This window comes from Nicotiana tabacum, chromosome 5, assembly GCF_000715075.1.
Source record: "Nicotiana tabacum cultivar K326 chromosome 5, ASM71507v2, whole genome shotgun sequence".
Taxonomy (NCBI): Eukaryota; Viridiplantae; Streptophyta; class Magnoliopsida; order Solanales; family Solanaceae; genus Nicotiana; species Nicotiana tabacum.
This window is the reverse complement of record NC_134084.1, coordinates 107,535,054-107,550,817: the sequence shown is the minus strand read 5'-3', so window position 1 is coordinate 107,550,817 and position 15,764 is coordinate 107,535,054.

Here is a 15,764-nt window from a genome sequence, read left to right as displayed (position 1 = left end):
GAAGGAACCAAACTTTGGAAATCCTTAGAGATCTCCTGAATTTTGGGTGAAGCGGGTGTTCTTGTATTTCGATGATTTCTCTGGAACTTATTCCCCTTCTTTAATGGACCCAATCTCTCAAATACAGAAGTTCTCACAGTTGATTTTCCAAGCCGATCAAAGATAGGAGGCCTGTTAGAAGCGGCAGATTCGTCTGCTACACTGATATAATTGCTACTCGCCCTTCTTATTGAGATGCACACTGGTGATGGTTGCTTGTATCCCAGACCTTCACATGGTTGCCTCGTTGTAGCTTCTGATGGGAGCTTCCCTAACTTTGACGGCTCATTGGGATTGTATCCAGCTTTTGCAAATAGCTTGTAAGCGTTAGGATCGAAACCTTCATCTGTTCGCTTTGTAGGGAGTTCCACATTCTGCGAACGATTTTGGGCTACAAACCCTGCAAGTGGCTTTGAGGACAACTTTACTGCCTCAATTCGTTTTACCAGAAGAGTTAACTCCCTTAGCGTCTTGGTTTGGAGATTATGTGATCCACCCTCGTCTTTCTTCCTTTTAGGGACATATTGGAGCACGGGACTTACTTTCTTTCCATTAGACGCAATACCCCCTTTATGAGATTTATTCACGTTGGCGGGTACCTCCTCAGTAACAGTTTTGGCTTTACCAATAGTCACATCAACTCTTTTAGTTATGGGTTCGTCATTCTTGCTTTTCGTACCATCATCAACTTTCAGCTCCTTCACAATGCGGTTCTTCAAGTAGAACTTTGCATCGGCAAAGTGTGACTCAGCCTCGGTGAATGGCTTATCATCAGCAACTACCGTCTTCTCGACTTCACCCTCGTAGTATTTTAAACATTGATGGTAGGTAGATGGAACTACTTTATTCTCATGTATCCAAGGCCTCCCAAGCAAAACATTGTATGAAGTCTTCGCGTCGATCACATGAAGCCATGCACTTGATTGCATATCTTCAATAGTGATTCCCAGCCTGATCGCGCCTATGGAAGGCCCCCCTTGGTTCGGATCATCACACGACTTTCTAAGAGTTCGTTCATGGGAATACCAAGTTCTTTCACAGTGTGGATTGGCAAAATGTTCACTGAGGATCCTCCATCAACCAAAATCTGATTTACCCTTTCATCGTGCATATAGCCAACCATGTACAATGGGCGGTTATGAGGAGTGTCACCTAGCAAAAGATCGTCATTTGTGAACATGACCTTTTCCTCAGAAGCATTAACTTCTTGAGGAGTGGACTCGATGGGCTTTTCCGAAGATGGTGCCAATGGTAGGTCATCACTCTTTTCTTCTCCTTTGTCAGCATGGCAACAAGAGGCATCAATGCCCTTATGGGAAATCTTCGTGCGGAACCAACTTGGTAAAAACTCCTCCAAGGTCACTGGATTTCGTGGCTTTTGGGAATGGTGCATCTCCACTTTTGCTTTCTTCAAATGCCTAACTGGATTCTTTTTCGTTGGTCTTTTTACCATCATCTTCCTTGTTGGTTGTTCTATTGATTCTTTTCATGGGCTCCTTTTGTGGTGCCTACGACGAGTCACCAATGTCCAACCTTCATCGTCATCAGGTTGATTGACTTCAGCTTTGTCGCTCTCCAGTAATTCTTCATCTTTACTTTCTTTAAAACCACATAAGTCATCCAGACTGAATGATCCAAAGGTGATAAAGACTTGGTTTGCGCTTGCTTTCTCATCTTCAAGCACGATCTTCTTTTCGCGAGCCAAATCCATGACTTTATCCTTGAAGACAAAGCACTTCTCCAGAGGGTGGCTTACAAGTCGGTGATATTTGCAGTAGTCCGGGTTATTAGTTTTCCTAGTTTCATTTGGTCGCTTCATCTCTGGAAGCTCAATAAGATTTAACTCGAGGAGTTCTTCGAAAACGGCTGGCACATTAGAATCCAGGAATGGGTACTCTTTTTCCTGCATTTCTTTTAGAGTCAACTTTCCACTTGGCTTGTCTTGAAAAGAAGTGGATTTCATACTCTGCTTCTTGCTCACCTTTGTCGTGAACTTCATAGGTGACGTATTGACATTCATAGCTTCTTTGCTTTCAGACTTGGGTACGAACTTGCCCCACTTCCTGACTTCTTGCTTGTCATTCACTTTGCGAGGTTCATAGATGGGTAGCCTTTCATTTCCAGCGGAGGCCATGCTCAATTCCATGTTATGGGCACGAGTTGCGAGTTCTTCAAATGTGCTAGGCTTGATACCTTGCAAGATGTAATGCAATACCCAATGCATGCCTTGGATGCACATCTCTATGCCTGAAGCTTCACTAAGCCTGTCTTTGCAGTTGAGGCTTGCATTCCTCCAACAATTGATAAAGTCGATAACTGGTTCCCTCTTTCGTTGACGAGTATTTGTAAGCTCTATCATACTCACCGTGCGTCTTGTGCTATAAAAGCGATTGAGGAACTCTTGCTCTAGTTGATCCCAACTGTCGATAGATCCAACCTCGAGGTTCGTGTACCAGTCAAAAGCATTTCCTTTTAGCGAGCGGACAAACTGCTTGATGAGGTAATCTCCATAAGTCCCAGCATTGTTGCACGTCTCCACGAAGTGCGCAATATGTTGCTTTGGGTTAACTTTACCATCAAACTGTTGAAACTTCGGAGGTTGATAGCCAGCAGGCATCTTCAACATATCGACCCTTGCAGTGTATGACTTTGCATATGTAAGGGAGGATTTGGTAGCAACTTCATATTTGTTCTTAATGGTTCCTTCGATGAACTCCTTCAGTTGATTGATTGGAATTATCCCTTCAGATGAGACAGGGATAGCTTTAGTGGATGCTGCTTGTCTTGGGGGAGAGTCACTCTCTAGAACTTCTGGGAGCTTGCCGGGTGCATGGGTAGATTCTTCTTCCATCAAGATTCTCACCCTATTTGTTAGCTTGTCAATTCTAGCCTCTTGATTTTGCATGCATTTGGTCAAGCCAACGATTGCTTCAGTCAAGTTTGCCAACTGCTCCTCCATAGATGAAGTGTTTGTCACCATGACTTGCATGATTGTCGTGGATGACAGAGAGTAGCATGGATTTTCACACAGATTGATCCTTGACTGGCTCACGCTATGTGGTGTAAGTGGGGAGGATCCATCGCTTGAAGCATCATCATCTTCCTTTACAGCAGAGTGCTTGGAGCCGGAGAGGTCAAGCAGAGCAAGAGTTTTCTTGATCTTTTCAGTAACATCGCTTCCTCCTTCAGATGCGTTTGTGGAAGATCTTGCTCCTTTTGAGGATGAAGATCCGAAAATAGGGGTTGATACAGACGGCACTTGGGGTGCTTGTTGTCCTAAAGAGCTTGCTTTGCTCCTTGTAACTGGTCCGAAGCAACCAAAGGTGACATCGAGGATGCTTTCCACATCAGCATAGAACCTGGAGTTAGCAGCCTTGGTGAATGTTGATCTGGAGTTGATTTTTTTCGAAGCCATTTCAATGTTCTTGAATTTTAGTGATTGAAAAGTTGAGATGAGAGGTAGAGATTGTCCCACTAGGCATGCCAGAATTTGTAGACAATAAATTTGGTTCGAGAAAATAAAATCAAGACCGAAAAATATCGCAACAATCGTAGTATTTTATTTCAAATATTTGAGTGTTACAATCTCTATGAATCTCCTGATTCTTCCTTCCAATAGTAAATAAATCCAAGGGCCTTTGAGCTTGATCTTGAATATGTATTTGTTGCCTCGAACGATGATCTTGAGCTTGATTACTTGAACTTGACCTTGATTTATTCTTCGTTCTTGAACTTGCACTTGATTTCTTGAACTTGAACTTGAAGCCTGAAACTTGTGGAGGAATTTGCAGCGTTTGATCCACGAGCTCTTTCTTGCTTCTTGTTATAACTTCCGGTGTCTTTTTCTGAGTTATGAAGACCCCTATTTATAGTTGTGGAAGGGAGGAGTCATGATAAAAACAAACTCTTTCCGACCAATCAAATTGAAGTGTGACATGACCGCATTTGATTGGCCAGAACATGTCACTTGCACATGTGGCACGATTTCATTGGCCTTTCAGTGTGACTGCATGCCTTGTCATTTTGACACGTGGCATGATCCTATTGGCTCTTCCGCTTGACTTGGCGTGCCACGTCATTTGGCACGTGGCACCAAATTGGGCCTCCAGGAAGATGACATCTTGGGCTTAATGAAGTGGGCTCATCACTTTTAGCCCAATAAAATGGGCTAGCCCAATGAATTAAGACTTATTTATTTAATCCATATATATTGAACTTATATAATTAATTCAATTATATTAGCCCATAATATTTATTTGGACTAGCATATTAAAATATAGTCCATATTATTTTATCGATTTAAATTCGATAAAATTTTAATGCTTACAAAGTGATTAATTGAAGTAATAATATATAGCCTTAATTTATCATGATTAAGTGATAAATTGTATTAGACATATTTGTCATGCTCTTATTAAATTGATGCATATATTGGACACGCGTAAGTATTTTCATGTTAGCTATACTTGTGTGTTTCATATAATGAAAAAATATATATTTGGACTTTGATCACTAAGCTTTTTCGTATTTTTAGTTTGATTTGTTTTACACTAAAATATGTGTATTCACTATCAAAATATCCAAACAACTATTAATAAAAAAAAACTAATATCAACAGAGATTTGGGTATTTATATTGATTACTATTTGACAACTTATGCAATCAAAATTTGATACAAGCACATCAGGACCTATATTTAGGGCATCATCTATGATGTATTAAACTCAACAAGCTCATATTTATAGTTGGAATCTTTGATTTCAATTTTCTTTTTTCAATTGCTTTTTACTGTAAATATCCCAAAATTCATAAAACATACGACTAATATATTTGGTTGTAAAGTTACAAACCTAACCAACAAAACAAACCGATCAGCAATGATAGGTACGCAAAAGCCTCAATGCTTCTTTTCTTGACAATCTCCTTAATGGCTGAAGTTTTAAACTGAATCCAAATTTGGAAACTTAGGGGGCATAAAATAATGAGGAAAAAACATAACTAGGCAATAATTTAAAATTTTTTACACAGCCTTAGCAGATTATTTAATTTACAATTTTGGCTATCATGTATTTGCATTTCAGTCACTCTATCTATTAAACCGACATCTCATCACCCCAATCCCCGCAAAAATCATGTTGCCGTTAGCTAATTTCACGCTAGATAGACTTTTATCTTTTAGGAGTGTTTCTCTTTATTTTATTAGTACTTGGTAATGATGATTTTAATATTTCTCTCAATTCCGATTACGGTGGCTGTAATTAATTATGTGCTATTATATATGTGGGATCTTTTTTGCTCGTGTTTCAAGTCGGCTTCTTATGTTTTAGTCCATCATGCTTCTCTCCTTTTTCTTTTTAATTATTTGGAGTAGAACTAATATTTTTTTAGAAATAATAAATTTGTGCAACGAGTTGGAAAATTCTTTTGTTTTTTGGGTTTGTCAAAAAAATTGTAACTAGTAATAAGTAATAAACCGCTCGATTTTTGGTATTATGTGTATATAAACCATATATTTTATATATGTAAAAAAAATATTTACATGTATTGTTAAATATATACAAAAATTATTATACTTATATAAGCAGTATATTTAATATATATACAGAAAATGCATATGATATATCCTGTATATATTTTATTACATATATACACATCGTATTTGAAAACTATACATCTCATATATGTTGTATATGCACTTTTTATGAATTAATACCATTATATATCTTGTATATATTATATGCACAGTGGCAATAAATTATCAAAAAAGGCACTAGGACTCCTACTTTCACCTCTAATAAGAGGAGAGAGATTTGAATGCTAAATGAAATTTAGAAACGAGGAGAAAGAGTATGAAAAAATAAAATAAGGATAAGATCCAATCTCATGATTTGTGCATTATGTTTACTCGTTAATTGTGTGCTTAATCTGTAAAAAGAATTGCTATTTATGGAATAAACAAAGAATGATGCCATTTTTTAAAATAATTCTGAAGAAATGCTTAACTGTGTAAAAATCTCTAAAATGATTATGATGGGACCAGTAGTTGGACTGTGCATATATAAGGTAGAATCAATAGTCCAAACCGAAAAAACTTATTATTTAGTGTTATTTTACTATTGGGTTATCGGTTCGGGTCTCGATTTGCCCAATTTTATTAACGATTTAAGCGATAATTCAATAAGCTTTATAAAAATACGATTATACCATTATGTATATAAATACATCTAGGGTTTCATTTTTTCAGTTCTCTCAATTCTCTCTCGTCTCAGGTGCACTCTTCAAGACTCAAGTTCAAGTCTTCATCTTCAGAGACTGATAGCCCAATTCTCCTAGCGTAAGTTTATTTTTGAAAAGTTGAAATCTAATTATTTTTTTCTTAAGAACAAAATACAACCCTTCCTCTTAAGTCTTACAGTAGATTTATATAATAGAACATGAGTCACCAGTGTAGGACTTTAGATCCAGAAAAAGTAAAAGGCTTTTACATTTCGTTTTATGCTGGGTTTGATATTGAGAAATTCTTGTTCAATTATTCTACCAAAGATCGAGACCAAAAGAGAGAACTGCTTCTTGATCAAGACCATTCAATTATGCTTAGTAGATTAACTTGGGATTTTATTTTGTGGGACAATGCTGAAAGTATATCCAACCAGCATATGATACAAGTAGTTAGTAAAGCAAGGATGAGGAATTAGTCAAGCTAAATGGATGCATGAGCTGAAAAAATATTTAGTAAGAGTATTAGTTCGCTAACAATAGTAGATTAGCATTAGCAATAGCTACTTAGCTCAATATACTTAGGCCTATATATATCCCCTTGTATTACATTTTATGGTATGCAAAATGATAAATGAATGAACTATTTCTCTCTCTATATCTTCTTTCTCTCTCGACCTCTTTTCTCTGTCCCTCTATGCCCCTGAATTCCTACTCTCCCCGATCTCCTCGCCTTTTCTCTCTTCTCTGATTGTTCTCTATACCTTGATACCAATAATTTGATATCAGAGCTCGGTGAATTATGGGCCATCAGAAAGCAGTGAATGTGGTAACTGGCAATCCAGCTATGGATTTACAAAAATAGTACGAGAATCTGAGAGCTCGACAATTAGGACTTCGAGTTGTGATGGAGCAAACGTAATAGGAATTGCGTGAGGATATGGATTGGAAGCAAGCAGAGCTTATCCAAATACTTACTTCACTCAAACATTCAATTGATGAAATGCATTTACACCTACAGTCGAAGGAAGTGACTGAGAATCACAGGAATTTTCAGAAATTGGAAGACAAATTGAGCAAGAAATGGGTAAAATCTCAAGAGTCATGTGAATACTACTGCAAGTCGTGCTCTATTTTTTGTTCTAGTGGGAGGTACTCTCGCCTAAAACATGAAGATCTCTCCTTGTGAGCACTTGATTTTTGCCCGACAAGAAATACTCCTACAAAAATTAAAAAATAGGTTTTCTAAATTATTTCTGGTTTTATAGGATTTTGTAAGATTTTATTGATTAATTGCATTTTTTGTGCATATTTAATATCTTTAAAATCATGAAAAATACCACAAAACTGTCAAAAATTTCATGCATTGCATTTTAGGTTTTGTGTTTGTATTTTAGGATTAAATTGTTAATTAATTACTTTATTAAACAAAAAATCACAAAACATTTTGGTCATATTACATTTTAGCCTTAGCTTTAAATTATTAATTTCATTTCATTAGTTTTAAAATTGATTTATTGTTCAAATATTAGAAATAGTTAATTAGGGTTATTTCATAATTTAGATTTAATTTAGGACCTAATCTAGGTTTTTAAATTGATTAATTTAGGATTTTTTTTTAAAAAAAAAAGAAGAAGCAAGAGAGGGAGGGGGGATTAAAGAAGTGTATGAAAATTGGGCCAAAGCTTAATTGGCCCAAACAATGCCCAAATCCGCTTGGTCCAGCCCAATTCCCTTTTAAAAATCCGCTCCACCCCTTAATAGGCAAAACGACGTCGTTTAAACCCCCTAATTTTGATCCAATGGCTCACAACTGACCTCACCCTAACTATTTATCTGTCCGAAACCACCACCCTCCACCCCTAAAACACTCCCTATTCTTCTGTCGGCCGAAAATCGCCTCACAGCGGCAGACCACCACCACCAAACCACCCCAAAACTATCACAACCCATTTTCATTATAGGTCATGATGGCGCCCAATACCATTGTCAGGCAAGCCAATGCGGAAATATAGATAAGTGTTCATTTTACTTTACCAAAATAAGTACTGCAATTTCTAAATTTGAAGTTAAAACAAGTGATAATCAATAATGTACCCAAAATAATTATACAGTTCCCAAAAGAATAGTCTACTAATGTGTGTGCCAAGACCTGGTGTCACAAGTTGTGGACAACTAGTAGAATATACAAAAGAATAAATCTATCCTACTGTCCGGAATAGAATAGATATCCAAAAATAAAGAGAGACTCCATCAAGCTGCAGAACGACACGGGAAGGGAGTAGCTCACTATGGAAGTCTCGGACTATGATCAGGGATGCGCACCAGACTGATAGCCAGATGTACCTGCCTCAGATCCTGTACAATTAAGTACAGAAGCGTAGTATGAGTACATAAACAATATGTACCCAGTAAGTATCCCGTCTAATCTCGAAGAAGTAGAGACGAGAGGTCGACTTGATACTTACTAGGGTCAAATAATATAATAAAGTGTTATACTAAGCATGGAAGTCACAAGTAATTAACAGTTTGTAGCAAGAAGTAATAAGTCATGTCCTTAATAATACCACAGTTAGCCATTTACATTTCAAAATATTTAACAAAGCAAGTCATGAATAAGATTTCACATAGATATCATGTGCACATTATGTCGAGGTCGACGGCCCGATCCAATAGAAAAGAGATTGTGCACTGCCAGAGGGTTGAATGGCGCGAACCATAGATGCACCTATTTCTACCGAGGTAATCGGTCCGATCCACAAATATCAATTATCAGCAGGAAAACACATGAAGGCGCATTTATATTCAAATAAGTTCATACAAGTGTTCAACAAGTACATACGTTCACTTACATTCATTTCCAATTCTCTAGCATATCCTAAGTGATCACATTAGCAAGAAAATATATAGACTTTCGCAAACATGGCATGATACGGGTCATAAACTACCTGGACAATTACCATAATAGCAGATACGCACGGACTCTCGTCACCTAGTGCGCACGTAGCCCCCGCATTTAGTGGCAAATTATTCAATTATTACACTTACAAGGTTAGAAAGGAGACTTACCTCGCTCCAAAGTGTACTTCCAATACCAAGAACGAGCCCAAACTCTCAATTTAGAGCCGAATGATCCAAAACTAGTTAAACAAGGTAGAAACTAGTCAATACAAGCTCACAAGACCGCATTCTAACTATTAAAGTAATTTTCCAACCTTAAACACAAGTTTCCTAAAATTCGACCCTGGGCCCACGTGCCCAGATTCCAAAATTTTTCGAAGAAAGTTGTTCTTTATAACCTAAGGATCAATAATATATGATTTGTACTTTATTTCATAACCAATTCCATGGTAAAATCTAAGTTTTATCAAAACTCTAGGTTTTGCTCTAACCCCTTGATTTTTCCTAATATTTATGTGTTAATCCACCCAAAACTCAAGTATTTAACTTAGAAATAAGGGGGATGAACTTACCTCAAGATGATAGGTGGAAATCTCCTCTCAAAAGCTCCAAAATCGCCCAATACATGAGTGCAAAATGGGAAAAAATGGTTGGAGCCCGTATTAAATGAAGCTCTCTACTTCAGCAATTTCCGCATTTGCGGTCCTAGGCCGCACCTGTGCCCACCGCATCTGCGGAAAGGAGCCCGCTTTTGCGAAATCTCAACTGGGCCACGGGACCGCATCTGCAAGATGCAAGCCGCATTTGCAGCTCTGCTTCTGCGGAAAAATAGCTGCTTCTGCGACTCTGGGCCTGGCCTGGCTTGGCTGCATCTGCGAGAGGTTGACCGCTTCTACGGTCTCGCACCTGCGGCTGACCAACCGCAGGTCCGGTTATGACAGATAGCTGGAGCTTCAGATCCTTCCCAAAATTTCCAACTTCACTTGAGCATCGCCCGATTGACTCTCGGGGTCCCCAGGCCCGCCTGGACATACCGACAAGTCTGAAATCATGAAACGAACTCGCTCGAACCCTTGGAATGCCCGAAATAATGCTAAATCTAAGAATCATCCCCTAAAACCAATTGATTCAAACTTATGAACTTCAAGTTCCTAAATTCACTTCTAACATGCCGAAACGTACTTAAACTACTCGGATTGATACCAAATTTTGCGGGCAAGTCATAAATGTTATATTGGACCTGTACCGGGCTCTGGAACCAACATACGGGCCCGATACCAACATGACCAATTATTATTTAATTTCTTTAAATCCTTAGAATTTTAGTTTAATAATTTCTTACAAAAATTCACTACTCGGGTTAGGGACCTCGGGAGTCGGGATTCGATTTCGGGCATACAGCCAGGTCCCATATTTTCATACGGACCCTCTGGGACCGTCAAAACACAAATCCGGGCCCATTTGCTAAAAATGTTGACCAAAGTCAACCTTAACTTTTTAAGAAAATCTTAAGGAATCAAATGAGCCTATTTCAACCCCAAACTCTTCCAAATCCCGAACCAACCACCCCCATAGGTCGTGAATTAGTTAAAGCAAGAGCGAAAAGTTTTATTTAGGGGGTCGGAGTTCTAAGAAGCAAAACGACCAGTAGGGTCACTACAAAAGCTTAACCAGATAATCCCCAGCCTCCCCTCTTCACTAATCCACCTTTAGTTCCCCCAAATTCCTCACCAAATCACTCGAATCCTAGATCTAAAAAAGAACAGAAACCCTAGCTTACCCTCTTTGCCAATTTTTCTGTTTTTCTTCGAGTTTTTAGGACTCGATTTGGATTGAAACCTACGCTAGTTGATCGTTCTCAACGAGAACGATTGATTAACATTATTTTTTATCTATATCGGAGCTTTTCGGATTTGCCAGAGTCCTTTTAAGCCAGCTAGATATATTTTCTGTTCTTTCTCCTCTTTTCTTTCTCTTGTTCTTTCTTTCTCCTTTTCTCTGATTGTGCATGTGTTTAATTGAGGTCATTTGATTCTAGACTAATTAGTGTTTGGTTTAGAATTTACTATTTAGGTTAACCTTAGAATATTTTTCGAGCATGTTAAACTGTTTGTTAAAGTAAATTAGTTTAATTACTTGTTAGTTAGTTTAATTGCATGATTTGTTTAATTTAGTCAAGTTTAGATCAATTAGGTTAGTTATTAGGTTTATTGCATCACTGTTCCTGTTTCTCTTTTGTTGTTGTTTTCTCTTTTATTTTTGTTTTGAAATTCAGGTTTATTTGGTTAGCTAAGCGCCTCGACTCAGTCATTAGCTTAGGATATTTGTTTTAGCTCGGCTACCTTTATTTAGTTTTAGTCAGTTGATTGTAAGTTTTAAATAGTTTAAAGAGTTGAAAGGTAATAACAATTTAAGGGGTTTAATTGAAAACCAAATCAGGGAATCCAAGTCTAGAATTGCCTAGATGGTTCTAGGAGGTTCCAGAAGAGGTTAATTTGTAATCAAACGACTGCAATTGGGCCAAATTAGGGTAAAAAGGGCAATAAAAAGAACTTAAAAGGGTAAATTGGGAAGTTAAAATGGGAAAAATATCAGAAGGTTCTAGTCACAACTGTCCCTATTTTTAGTATGAAAATGTTGAATTTGGGTAAAAAGGACAGAAAATTGTACCAAATCTGTTAAAAGATGCTATTCTATCTGACATTTCTGAATTTTCGGGTAGAATATTCATCTTTTTATGCTTACCTTTGTGCATTCTATATAAGGAATAGACCATCACTCACTCACACACACATTCATTAGCATATTCACCTAAAAAACTTCTCTGAATACACAGAAGAGAAAAAGATAAAGCTCCATGCATTTTTTTGCTCTCAACATCAGCTTTTGTTAAAATTTCCCTACTGGTTCACCCTAGTATTGTTCATTCTAATTCTGGGCACTCAAGTTAGCTATTGTTTTCTTTGGTTTTTGGCTGATTTCCTGCTGTGTTGCTTGTTTCTTGCCGCTGTTACTCTCTAGCTTCAGCCAGAGTTTCACTTTGTTTCCTTTTGGTTGTTGCTGTTATAGGTATGTAATTTCTTCATCTAGGATCATTCATGTTGTTATTTATAAATGAGATATGGTGTTTGTTCCTGATTAATGTTATGTCTACTGCTCCAGCCTATTAACTTTGAACTTGTTTCAAGTTTTTACTTTGTTATCCAATGAATGGTGTCATAGAACTGCTTCTCTTTCAGATCATTCTGTTTTTGATAAAATGATATGTGATATTTTTGTGTCATGCTTGTGCTTGCATCATGACTAGTGATGATTTTGACTATTTTTATTAGACCCGTCTACTGTTTTTTTACTTTGTTGCAATATGGTTCTAACAAACCCTCTTTATAATGAAACTTTTATCTTTCTGATCGTAAGTGGAGTTGTAACAAGAGATGGAAAGCTCCAGAATTATTTGGGCTGGAACCAAAATGCTGACTTGCAAAACAGCTCTGTAGCTGCTTTTGTAATTTGAGACCTATTTGAAGGGTTGTAACAAATGAAAGAGCTTAGAACCATGTTGAGCATTATTTTGATATAACAGAGGTTACTTTAAGCATATAGCCATATCTAATATGTTGTGTAACTTAGATTTAGGGTTTGTTTACTAGTGAGTTGTTTTGTATAAAATCAGTGTGAAATATATTGTAATAATGCTTAAATTCGATTATTGTAATTAATCGCTATGGGTTAGAGTACCTCTGTAAATTTTATATTCAGCAATCTATTTGTGAGTTTGGAAATATGGCATGTTCTCTCCAGATTATTTGAATAGGGATCACACGAGATGGGCTAAACTTGTAAATTGGCCCAATTGGGGAATTACCGGAATAAGTTTGGACCCAGGCAGCTGGACCTGGGTACTAAGCCCAATAACTTGGCCCTGATTATGAACGTATTTTTGAAATTAGTGTAATTCTAATTCTGATTTAGGGTGTTAGAAATCATACTAGTATCGTTAAGTTAAACTTGAGTGCAATAATCTTCCTACGTAATTTTATTTCTCGTGTGAACTGAATTAAAGTGGGACAATTTGTGCCTTGCTATTTTTCATGCTGAAACACAACCATGACAGGCCCAGTCTATTTAAAATTGAAACTGGGCCAGATTTTGTAAACATTTAGTTGGCCCACTTCTCTCATTTGGGTCCATAATAATTAGTTGCTATATTACCCCAAATAGATAAACTCCTTGAATTCCAAATGCATCCACGGACCTTTACAATAACCTCAAAATAGTTTAGGAAATAATTTGAACATCGTAGTTTTGCTTTAAGAGCGATTAATAATAAATCATCGTGACTATGGGTACGGTTCCTGTGACATAGTTATGATACATAATTCCCAAATTCGGCTGTGCATTTCATGTGACCCGATCATAACAACTTTTAATAATAATAAAATAAAAATATCGCAAATCGTGGGTACATTTCATGTAGCGTGGTTTGCAATATGTTCCAAAATGGCAAGTGTACGATATCGTGACTTGTTCCAGAAAAAATTCCATAAATAATTAAAGGCAACTTAAAAGGTTAAAAATGCACAATAGGTTTAAAATATGTAATTAATCAGATAATTAGGCCAATTATTAATAGTTAAGCGACCGTACTAGAATCACGGAATCTGGTAATGCCTAACACCTTCTCCCGGATTAACAGAATTCCTTACCTAGTTTTTCTGGTTTCGCAGACTTTTAAATAAAGTCAAATTTCCTCGGTTTGAGATTTTTAAATAAACCGGTGACTTGGGACACCATAATTGTCGCGACCCCGGTTCGCCCTCCGTGAACCATCGTGACGGCACCTAGTCTCTACGACTAGGTAAGCCTAAATTGTGGAAGATAACCAAAACTTGCGGAAGTAAAACAATTTAAAAATAGAAATAAGGCAATAACAGTGTTTAAATGTGTCACTCGGCATACACCATATATAAATCTCAAAAAACAATATCCAAATCCAAGACCCGAAAACCCACGGATCACAAGCTAAGAAAAAGAAATACTACATAGCTCTAACTCCGGAATTTGTCTAATAAGAACAGAAAGTACAGAAGGGCTAAATACTAAAAGGCAGAAATAGAAAGGGACTCCTCTGTCTGCGGACGCGACAGATGTACCTCGAAGTCTCCAAGTAGTCGCCTCCCTCAAGGATGGTAGGCCTGAGTAGAAGTACCTGGATCTGCACATGAAAAACATGCGTAGCAGGGGCACGAGTACACCATAACGGTACTCAGTAAGTGCCAAGCCTAACCTTGGTCGGGTAGTGACGAGGAAGGTCAGGGCCCTACTGAGGTTAAATACAATATAAGAGTTAATAGTGTGGAATAAAATAATATAAATAAGTGCAACAGTAAGAAATAACATAGAATTGACAGAACAACAACAACTAGAACAGAGACAAACAAGCCACAGAAAGAAATACAGCTCAACACAAAGATAACAACCGGGGCATCTTTCAGGATACCGTCTTGTAGTCCCAATTACAACTGTCCAGTGTTCTCCCGGGATACTGTCTCGTAGTCCATCATATATATGTCCGAAGGATCTCCCGGGATCCCATCCCGTAGTCCAACTATCAATGCGCGAGGATCTACCAGAATCCCGATCCGTAGTCCCAAATGTAAATACCCAGTACTGGGGGAATCTACCGGGTGCATTCTCGTAGTTCCATATAACTGTGCAGGGGGATCTATCGGGAATCTAACCTGCAATCCCAAAGCAAATATGCAGGGGGATCTACAGGGAATCTAACCCGTAGTCCCAAAGTAAACAGACAAGGGGGAGCTACCGGAATCCCACATCCGTAGTCCCAATATAAATACACAGCAGCAGCAAGAAAATATTCAGAGAAGGAAAATTTCATATTAAGGCAACAAATAATTCTAGCCTAGCATGCTGCACAAAGTTCAGGTAAACGGATTGAACCATTAAACAATTAAATCACTTAGACGTGCTTTCCTAAGCTAACAACATGCTTAATAGTATAAGTAATAAAAGCAGGAGAAGGAACATACTAATAAGTACTTAAAGAAAATCGGATTTCCAACAATTTGCACAAGTACGCACTCATCACCTAACGTATAGGGCATTTCAATTACCAAATATATCAATCGTAAGGGGAAGGTCCCCCCCCCCCCCCCCACAAGGTTAGACAAGCCACTTACCTCGAACCGGCTCAAAATCAACCCGAGACCACGTTCTTACCATGAGTACTCGACTCCAAATGGCCCAAGTCTATTCAATTCAATTTCATAATGTAAATAACACTTCAAGCAACTGATTATACAATTTAATTCTAAGCTAATATGCGAAATTAGGTAAAATGACCAAAATGCCCCTCGGGCCCACGTCTCGGAATTGGGCGAAATTTACATTTTCAGAAACCTCGTACTCTCACGAGTCTATACATAACAAGAACACTAAAATTGGAGTCCAAATGTCCCCTCAAATCCTCATTTAAAAGTCTCTTAAACTCAAGCCCTAATTACCCATTTTCCCCAAATTTTTCACTACTAATAAGGTCCTTAATCACATAAAAACGAGTTATGAAGTCAAAAATGTTACCTCCAAGT